The sequence below is a fragment of the Sprattus sprattus genome (genome assembly GCF_963457725.1).
Source record: "Sprattus sprattus genome assembly, chromosome: 9".
NCBI lineage: Eukaryota > Metazoa > Chordata > Actinopteri > Clupeiformes > Clupeidae > Sprattus > Sprattus sprattus.
Genome location: NC_137928.1, coordinates 14,630,487 through 14,641,415, shown reverse-complemented (window position 1 = coordinate 14,641,415; position 10,929 = coordinate 14,630,487). Strand labels below are relative to the sequence as shown.

At 40.1% G+C, this 10,929-nt stretch overlaps 1 pseudogene across 1 annotated transcript; it reads left to right on the top strand.

Annotated features, from left to right (window-relative positions):
* Positions 1–1,133: 1,133 nt before the first annotated feature.
* Positions 1,134–10,651, top strand: LOC308370596 (hydroperoxide isomerase ALOXE3-like; annotated as a pseudogene). The gene is made up of 14 exons: positions 1,134–1,277; positions 1,839–2,040; positions 2,642–2,723; positions 3,453–3,575; positions 5,381–5,484; positions 5,601–5,770; positions 6,372–6,515; positions 6,702–6,905; positions 7,636–7,723; positions 7,932–8,101; positions 8,731–8,852; positions 9,405–9,505; positions 9,588–9,758; positions 10,472–10,651. The product of its transcript is annotated as a hydroperoxide isomerase ALOXE3-like (transcript).
* Positions 10,652–10,929: the final 278 nt, after the last annotated feature.

Sequence of the window (10,929 nt, the reverse complement as noted above, 5' to 3'; positions counted from 1 at the left end):
TTTCACCTGCGCCCCTCCTGGGCTGAGCAGTCCACCCGGGACGAATGCTCCCTGCTGTGCTTTCTGTATCCTGTGTTTGCTGTGCTGTAAATCCATCTGCAAATAAACTCTGTTTCCCCAAACCTAGGGGGGGGGGGGGGGGGGGGGGTCTGATATATGTTCTTTGCAGAAAGCAAGCCAAGGAGTACTTTGCCATATTCCAGGATCATGCTTGGACATTTGGATAAAGCTTCCTTTAATATAATGCAAGGCCTTGTGGAGCAGCGATGTCAATGTCTTAGGCAAAACAATTGCAGGCTTTTGTCATTGATGTTTAAAAATGTTGAACTGTCTGAACGGATTACTGTATTCAGCTGACCATCATGCGGAAGAAATGCTTTTATGAAAGAACTTTAATGTTTTCCCTGAAAGCAATGAGTGAAGTAGATATTTTGGAAGTGGTTCATTATATATTTTATATATATATCAATATATAAAGTATATCTTCTATATTGATCCACAAAACTATGCTAGAATGCCCTGCTTTGCTTAATGACCCTGTCTTTATTTTCTCAAGGCACACCTAGGCTTGGCTTCCGAGGAAATTAACACTAGAAATGGAATTTGATAATGTATTTCAGAAGTTCTTCTCAAGAATTTGCTATAGATGACGTTTTTCAGTGATTGTGGGCATATTTGTTCTTTGTTGCGTGGGAGATTTCATGTTAACTTGGGTTGGGCTTATGTAAACAAACCATAGTATTGACTGCAGTTCAAACTCCCTAAAGATTATCAGCTGTATAAAAAGCTGTCTGAAAGTTTGACCATTTCACTCCTTAGGTATACTGCTGGACCAGTCACTTGTTTCTTCTACTTACACAGAAGGGTGGGTGTCCATCAGGTTTTGTCCACAAAGGTAAGCATGAAATGCAACTTTTTTGTCTAACTTTCTTGTGATGTTCTGTAAAAGTAATTTCTTTAAACAGACTTTGTGTACATTCTATGCAGCTTTTTCTTATGTATTCATACATAATTTGAAGCATTTTATTCACATTTTTTTTTTTTTCATCGTTTACATTTGTCTTTGGGTAATCCAGCCAGACATAATATATATATATACTCTAAAAAAAATTATTTCAGAAAGAAAAAAAACCATGGTGGTCTACACACTGACAGTATACACTGGGGACAGGGCTTTAGCAGGTACCTCTAACAGCATCTATGTGCTTCTTCGTAGGACTGAGGGCGCAAGTGCAGAAACCCAACTGAGTGGTTGTAATTATCTTTATCAAGGATCGGTGGGTACATTTCTGCATTTATTTTACATTGTATAATCCAGAAGAAATGAAGAGAGAACTTTTTTTTGTTGGCTTGGAATGCTTTTTGATGTATAAAGAGGAATCCAAACAAGTAGGATTCATTCTCTTTTACGTTTTTTTTTATATACAAAATATTATATTTTATATACAATATTATTATTTGTATCTGTGGCCAATGGAAATACTTTAGCTTTTAGACTATTTTCATCAAAAACTCTATACCGTTCTGTTAGGTAAATGCAAAAGTAACAGTTAGCACCAGACAGTGGAAATAAAGATATATTTCAGTTTTGAGAAATGAGAATATGGGAAAGGTTGTCAGTTTTCAATAAGTTCCTGATGGACACATCATGCATTCAGAAGACTCTCTCTCTCTCTCGCTCTCTCTGGTTTCTGACACAAAGCAAGTTGCCTGAAAGCTGTCAATATTTTTCGTGCAATCCCTATATGACATAGTTCCTTAAAAGAAGAGACTGAATGTACTGAAGGATGTGGAGAATTATATTTGTGTGTGTGTTTGTATTAACTATGTATTTGCAGGTGCACCAGTATGAAGTCCATTGTGCTGCTTCACTGGGAGACCTCATCACAATGGAGGTGCACGCCAAGTCATTCCTCGGCCTTGACAACCAATGGTTCTTAGACAAAATCTCTGTGATAACCCCTGAGGGTGATACGCATTTGTTTCCATTGTACCACTGGCTTGACGGTCAAACAAGGTTGTTTTTAAGACCTTCCACAGGTATGAGTGTTTGTTATAGGGTTGCAACCCTTTTTTGTTGAAATTTCAAAACTTTACAAGGACCTTAATTATATGTCCTTGACTTTTTCACAACCTTCAAGTTGATAAACTTGTTTAGTTTACTCAACAGGATGGGCCCACTTATTGAATAAAAAACAATTCTGGTTCTGATTGATGAACCCTTTCCCATTCCTTTTCTAATAAGCTAGTTAGGCTATATCAATTCCAATGGAATAATTATCAATGGAAAAGAACAATAACATAGGGTAATTGGTTTCATTAGACCTACATGCAAAAAAAAAAATCACTTTTCCAAGATTTTCAGTGAATTAGCTAAATTTCATGAGTATTCACCAATCTTTTTCCATGACTTTTTCCATGATTTCAATGTGTAAACCCTGTTTATATAGGGACTGTGGTCAAAATCAACAACTGCCTACAGTGAATCTTTAGACACGAGTCAGTATCGTCCATAGAGACCATTAACATCACATTGAAACAGACCAAATGCAGGAAGGTTTTGATGTTTCCTTTTATGACTTAACAAACAAGCTCCGATATCCAAAATCATGAATCTATTTCTGTATTCTTCACTTCAAAGTGAAATTCCAATTCCAGGACACTAATCCAATAGCCCAGAAACAAAGGATGAGGGCGCTGGAGGAGTCTCGTAGGAACTTCAGGTCAGTCCTTGAAGTGCAGAGCCAAGATCTACATCAGGGAGCTTCCCTTTTTCATATGATGCATTTGCTACTGAAATGCCTTAGCTGTACACGGGGGCACACTAACACTAGTAAACGGAAAACTTTAAAAGAAAATTTCAGTGTTGTGTAAAGTAAGGCCTATCTGCTATTTTAGGTGCCAAATATGTTTTGCTCAATATAATCATTCTGACGCCGTTCTAAAAAAACAACAATGACAACAACAACTAAAAGACATTTCTAATGAGACATTATGCAGGGCTCTTTTATTTGGAAAAATGTCAAAAATGTATCTTTGTAGAGTTTATATAGAAATCGAGGAAAACTAAACTGCTTACCTGAAAATATTATTGTTTAAATGGTGAGACCACTTAAAGGGAAAAGGTGCAATTGAAAAGGTGTAATTATATTCAACTGTCTACAACAGTAAGGATATTCAACCTCCATAAGACACATACAGTCATTAATAATGTCAAACCTTCCTTAACTTCTTTAAGGTTGGATGTATAATAGAATACAACTTAACCATTACTTTTTTTTTTTTTTACATTACACTGCCATTAAAGGAGATAGACATTACAAAGTTTAAATAGTTTATAGCATAAAGGACTTCTGGAAAAATGGCTTGTTTCATGAAGTAGTCTTGAGAGTTCAACGTTCAGTCCTGTGAAATCCTTCTATACATTTCTATATATTTCTTTATGCCCACAGATGGAGGGTGTACGCTGAGGGTTTGCCTCAAACTGTCAATGCTGACAAAGCCGTTAATCTTCCTGCAGAGGTTCAGTTCTCGTTCTCCAAGGCCATTGAATTTTTTTATAATGCGGCTGAAAAGTAAGAAACAGCCTCAGTCATGCATTTTACACCCGCAGCTAAACCAATTATGTAGCATACATTTAATTAATGCTGTTTCCACAACTACATGAATATAGGTATAATTGTTATATTTGTTATAATAATTATAATTGAATGCAGTCTGAAATGGCAAGTTTTTGGTTCCATGCAATGGCATTTTCTAATGACAGGATAACTGTTCACCATTAGGTTTGGCCATCAGTACAGTGTCATATTTAGAGTATATGTGGACATTAAATGTTACGGCCCACCTTGGGCACTAAACAAAGAATTGAGGTCCAGGCGAGAGGTAGAGTTAACCAGGGGTATTTATTAATTCCCGCACAGGACAAAAGACCCGAAGGCCAAAAAAGGTAAGCTCTCACGCAGGAGAGCGAATTTGAAAGAGGTAACGGAGGCGGTGGCGAAGCCGAGACCAGTCACGCTGTCCTTCCGTTGGTGGTTGAGAGAGAGCGCTCAGGTGGGAACTGGGCTCTTAAATAGGGAACGCCAGGTGCGCCTGATAGACACAGCAATCAGCCTGGAAAAGACGGACAAAAAGGGTGAAAGCAATAACTGCCCCAGCAGGGGGTGCTAAAAATGAACCATAAAAATATGAGCGTCCGTAACACCCTCTCACCGAAATGGTGGCTCTAGCCAACATAAATTAGCTGCAGGTACAGGAGGAATACATCCCCATTCAAACACACAAGTTTTAGATGTTTTACAAAAAATTAGGCGTTTACCCGGGACACTTTCCCGGCACGTCACGTAAGGACGGTTTAATTAAAGAGAATAAACCCAAATGGCCATAACCAAAGCCTAAAGATCAGAAGAGGAAAAAAAAATAATATAACCCCTTCCCTCGACCTAATGGCTGGAGGATAAGGCTCCAACACATAAGGCGTTGGTTGCTCAGGATGCCCGTCGAGTGTTGCCAGTGCCAGCAGAAGCGTTTCTCTTTTCGAGCGTCGGACAATCCACCACTAGGTGACCGGGTTTCTTGCAGTAATTGCACTTAACGTCGGAGCTCGGACTCTGGAAACAATCAGTTTGGCGTGGGCTACCCTCAGACAGCGAGCTTACCCTGTGCGAGGTCTCAGTCTCCCGCAGCCGGCCGCGCATCCCAACTGTATGAGTGAGCACGAACTCGTCCGCTAAAACAGCGGCCTTCTCAAGGGTCGTAGCTCTTTGTTCGTTGACATAGCCTACATAGCGACGGTGTCGGGGAGTTTTTAAATTCTTCAATCAGGACTAGCTGACAGAGTTGCGCGTAATCAGCCACATTCTGTACAGCGCACCAACGTTTAAACAACTGCTCTTTCTCTCGAGCGAATTCTACGAAAGTCTGTTTATCGGCTTTGCGAAAGTCTCTGAAGCGCAACCGATAGGCTTCGGGTACTAGCTCATACGCTCGCAGGATGGCGCTTTTTACTCCCTCATAGTCTGCACTCTGTTCTACCGAAAGTGATGAGTAGACCTGCTGTGCCCTCCCTACCAACACACATTGGAGGAGGAGCGGCCAAGCAAACCTGGGCCAAGACAGCGAAGTCGCGACGCGCTCGAAGTGGACAAAGTGGACAAAGTAACGGTCCACTTCCCGTTCGCTGAACGGAGGGACCAGTTTAATATGTTTTGCAACATCGAACGCCTGATGCACCTGATAGACACAGCAATCAGCCTGGAAAAGACGGACAAAAAGGGTGAAAGCAATAACTGCCCCAGCAGGGGGTGCTAAAAATGAACCATAAAAATATGAGCGTCCGTAACATTAAATCATTTCAATTTTGTTATTATTCCTACAGATTAGCTTTATTGAAGCTAAGACATTTAGCTGATTCAACAGAACAGTGGAGTAAATACAGTGACATGGATCGAGCCCTCTGTGAACAGAGAAGCCTCACCTACGGTACTTGTCTTAAGAAGATTAAAGACAACTGAGCAGCTTACCTTTTCTGTGTATCAAAAAAACTCTGTTTGTGTTCTGTTGGTTCTGACACAAGTTCTGTTGGTTCTGTCTTGCAGAGTACGTTCAGAACCACTGGGCAGAGGACGAGTTCTTTGGCTACCAGTTTCTGAATGGCATCAACCCAATGATGATCCAGCGCTGCTCAAAGCTGCCAGTGAACTTCCCCGTCACAGAGGAGATGGTCAGAGACTCCCTGAGAGGAAGCACCTTGGAGCAGGAGATGAAGGTTGGCAACTAGGATGGCTACGGCCATGACCTCCAAAGGCTTCAGAGTTCTGGTAGTAAATGTAATCAGCAAATCAGACACCTGGCCTCATTCGGTTGTTGATTGCTATGATAGTTTGTGCTTAGGTATCTTGAAAAAGAAAAAATCTCATAAAAAGAAAATGGTGTTTTGTGTAAGAAGACATTCCCCATTGTACTCTCAAAGGCCAACACAGCTTGGTATAGTATTCTTGAAACAAAGAAACATTAGAGATTACAATGGCCACAAGCCTTTTTTTCATCTTCTATATCTTATTTAATGATAACAGAAGAAGTTATCCAGATCTTAATAGAATTATTCTGTGCTCTCCTAAAGAGGAGATATTGAAGTTTTATATCAAAGGAAATACAATTATAAAATACATCAAGTAAAATATTGTCTTTACAGTATTCTACTTTTTACGTTAATGATTGTGGGTATAAAGTGTAAAATCTGAAAATGTAAGATGTAAAAATTGACGTCAGAATTAATGATGCACTAGACTGAGAATTGATAGTGGAGGAATTCATTTATTTAATAACATAATGTATTTGATCCTAACCTGCCCCACACAATCATCTAGAATGGGCATATCTTCCTGTGTGACTACAAGATCTTGGATGGACTGATGGGAAATGAAGTCCATGGCAGGCAGCAGTACCTCACCGCTCCACTGGTCTTACTCTACAACAACCCAGAGGGATTGATGCTGCCCATCGCCATTCAGGTAAAATATGGGCCACCAAGTGTATTAAACCATTTTTTGTAGAATACCCATTGGCCTTGCTAATAACCATCTTTCTTTCCAAAGATGTTCAGCCCAACTCTGGTACTGTTAGTCTGGACTCAACTAAATGTTGTTTCAACCTTCAGTTGCACTATTAGCATGCGTTTCTTCTACTTCTCTGTACAGTTAATGCAAAAGCCCGGAACTGAGAACCCCATCTTTCTCCCCACTGACTTGGAGCATGACTGGCTTCTGGCCAAGATCTTTGTCCGAAATGCGGAGTTTGCCCTTCACGAGGTCGACTTCCACCTGCTCAGAACTCACCTGCTGGCAGAAGTGTTCACCATGGCAACATTACGGAACCTTCCCTCCATGCACCCGCTCTTTAAGGTATTAGTACTGATTTGTATTTGTGTGTGTTTGTGCGACGTAATTTGTGTGTATTTAAGTATATGTTTCCACATGTGAAAGAGATTGTGATGGTAACACTTTAATTTAGGGAACAAATGTTAGCCATTAACACATACCTAATTGGTGTCTGTATAAGTGCCCAATAAGGTCTGCATTAGGCAACATTAATCATTTATTAGGCCAGTATTCACCAATTTTGTATACTGAATGATTAGGCCATTTATTCTTGGTACATCCATAATAACAAAGACACAACACAGAGACATCTGTCTGAGCCTGATGGAGGCTTAAGGTTTTGAAAAAAGGTCTCTGTCTTCTGGAAACACAAGATGGTTCCTTTGAGAGGTGTGGTAGGGTACTTTGGACGCCTGTCATGTGTGCTGAGAAATTGCAAAGACACAAGGATTTTGTCCATTTTATGTAGGCATTAGAAAACTTTACAAGGGACCTATTTTAAAGGATTAGATATTTACAGTTAATTAATGATGAATGTCTCTGTAGTCGTAGTGGGATATTTTTATATTAGGGTTTAACATCCGGATTTAAATACCTGAAACCATACACACTCTCTTTTACACACATTCACACTGACAAAGACACTATGAGCTTATTACTCAGCAAGAGCAGAGAGTTTTAAAAGGCTGTTGGAGATTTAAGAACTTCTTAACACGCACATGCATTACATTTGAATTGATTGTTCCCCTTGTAGCTCCTGTTTCCCCTATATCCGATACACACTCCAGATCAACATCATGGCGCGGAATCTGCTGATATCCAAGGAAGGATACTTCACAAAGGTATGTCAAACTGCTTATATAATGGCACATCAATCATCATAAAACATTTATGCTCTGAACTTTAAAAATGTTAACCAAGTAAAGCAGTCCTAACATCATTGTCATTTGAAACTACCCCTACTTTGAGTGCCAGTCACGTAAGGGAAGTAAGTATAATGTGAGCACTCACCGCATTCTGTGTTTACTCCCTTAAATTACTTCCCTTTAGTATACAGCAGTAGGTGGAGATTCATTGCCCAAGTTGCTGAGGCTTGCGACTGCCTCCCTGACCTACAGCTCCCTCTGTCTGCCTGAGAACATCTCTGAGAGAGGCCTGGAGAACGTTCCGAACTACTACTACAGAGACGATGGCACTAAACTGTGGAACATCATCAACAAGTACAAATATGTGATGCTAAACATGCTTTGTAGTGCTTTCTCATGTAATGTAGGACTTAACTCTCATACTACTGTTTTTAAGTCACATTTTTACTAAATTTTACTAACTCACATGATTTTTACTCTGCAAACACAGACTACAGCTAAAAGCTAGCTAGCTTGCTAACTGATGTATTTCAGCAGTTTATGCTAATGCTAACTAGCTAACATCCTAACTAGATTTCCCTGCAAATGCAGCACAACTGGAAAAGGTCAAAGCTAACTAGCTTGCTAAATGATGTATGTCGGCAATGTATGTACTGCTATTGTGAAGCAAAAGCCCAGTTATTGCTCTGACCACAATACAACATCACCTGCACCACTGGCTATTGTGTGACAATTGTGCGAGCCACAGCTATGTTTATCTACTACAATCTAAAGGAATTTGAGGATGTTTGCAACATGCAACATGATAGCTTTGTGACCTTATGCATTAGCCTACACAGATACAGTTGACTCAGTAGGCCTACGCCCCATAAAGGTAAGGTCATAGGTCAGATTTGGTCCATGATCTGTGCCACTTTTCATCAAAATGGTAGTTAAATGGATGAATGCAAAGCAGCTCTAACGACCCATGTGGTTTTTCACAGATTCGTTGAGGGGGTCTTGACACACTTCTACAAATCTGATCATTGTGTCAAGAAGGACACTGAGCTTCAGCATTGGATCAGTGAGATTTTTGCCAACGGATTCTTGGGAAGCAAAAGGTCAGGTCTGTTTTGAAGCAGTGATCATTTGCACACTGTACAGTGACTCTTATTTAAAGCAGCAACCACACTCAACCGGAAATGAGCTTCAGACACTTCTGTGTGACTAAAGCTGTGGGCCTTAATGAAACATAATCAAAAGCAAGAGTAGTTGAAGAGCGCCTACACATTTACTTTTATATCACATCATTTTTGACTTGTATTTCACATCCAGAAGCATTGAAAAATGTGTTTTAAAAAGTGACACATGTGCTTATGAAGAGCTCATTATTATCAGTATTTGCATGATGTCTGAACATCTTTTATGAAATAAAATTGTATTGCATTGTCTCAAGGGATGATCATTTTATCATAATCTACACAAACCCATATGAATAGCTTTATAAATATGTTATTCAGGGCTTATGAATACATTATAAAGTCTTAATGTAGTCACCTTTAAACTAAAGTGTTAATTAATCAACTAGTCACTATTCACTCTAATATAATACAGGGTGGCATGATTTTTATGTGCTTTCTTGTTCAATTTTTGACGTGGTTGTTTCTCTTTTTCTCAGGAATACCACAGTCCTTTAACACAATGAAAGATCTCATTAAGTTTGTCACCATGGTGATTTTCACTCTGTCAGGCCAGCATGCTTCTGTCAACACTGGCCAGGTAATTTAACAATATGACCGCATTTATGATGCAGGTCTTTTGTCCCATGTCTAACATTCTTATGTCAAATTTTCCCATGCAGTTTGACTTTGGCGGCTGGATGCCCAACTTCCCCAGTGCCCTAAGACAGCCCCCTCCCAAACACAAAGGCCAGACAACTGAGGACACCATCCTGGAGACCCTACCTGATATAGGCACCACTGTGAACACAATGGCTGTCTTGAAACTGCTGACCAATGATTCTTTCGACCATGTGAGTCTGTAGGGTTGCTCCCGAATCTCAATACGTTTTTCAGGAACGCATGAATAATGCCATGGAAACAGATTTTTCTTCTACCTGAAAATATTATTGGATTGGGTGGAGTAAGCTCTATGACTGACATATCTGTGCCTCAACAACTATGTTTCCTCATGTAAATTCATACCATTGCGGAAGATGAAAAACATGTCCATTCTGTTTCCAGCATCAGACTTCACCATCTAGTTGTTTCATTTAGGCCACAACACATTATTTTATAAATGATGGCTATATTCTGTAGTCGCCCCTAGCACACTGCTTGAAAGGCTGAGCCACTGAGTCACATAAAACATAATGGATTGGATGCTTCAGCTCACAGCAGGAGCAGGGTTCAGACTGATGCTTCCTTAATGTCCATTAACAGAAACATAAACAAGTACAAAAAGACCCCCCCCCCCCCCCCCCCCCCCACACACACACACACACACACTTTATTTCTCCGGTTTTCTTCTCTACCCTCTCCATCCCTCTCTCACTTGCTCTCTTACTCCTGTTCTCCACTCCCCCCCCCCCTCTGTAGGCTTATCATATTATTTCTGAGGGCTGATAATGCAGTATTTGTATTGTGTGATTAAAGCACACAATGATTATCATTGCTGGTGACACATGATTCCAGGAACACATACTTTTCTAATGTTAATATAAAGATGCTATTGAACTGTCCACAGTATCCACTGGGTAAATTCCCTGAAGAGTGGTTTGAGGAGGAAGTCCCTTGCAAGCTCATGAAGAAGTTTAAGGAGGACCTGGAGTCCCTGACAGGCCTCATTCAGAAGAGGAACGCCAAACTTGAGCTGCCCTATACCTTCCTGGACCCTGACTATGTGGACAACAGTGTGGCCATCTGAGATGATTCACCCTGCTGCTGGGAGGAGTGCTGTGCCATGTTGTGTCAGCTCATAACCATCAGTTTAGATTAGATGGAAAAGTCTTTTTATCCCCCAACAATCACTTTACCTTTGAAATATTGAATAATGTACAATACTATTGATAATGTCTCACTTTGCTGTATATCTTGTATATCAAAGAAAAAAACAAGTGAACAACACTGTGGCCATATGAAGTAGACCAATGCCTTCTGCTCTTAGTGGAAGAGAGATGTAATGCATTGTGTGAATCAAAATGA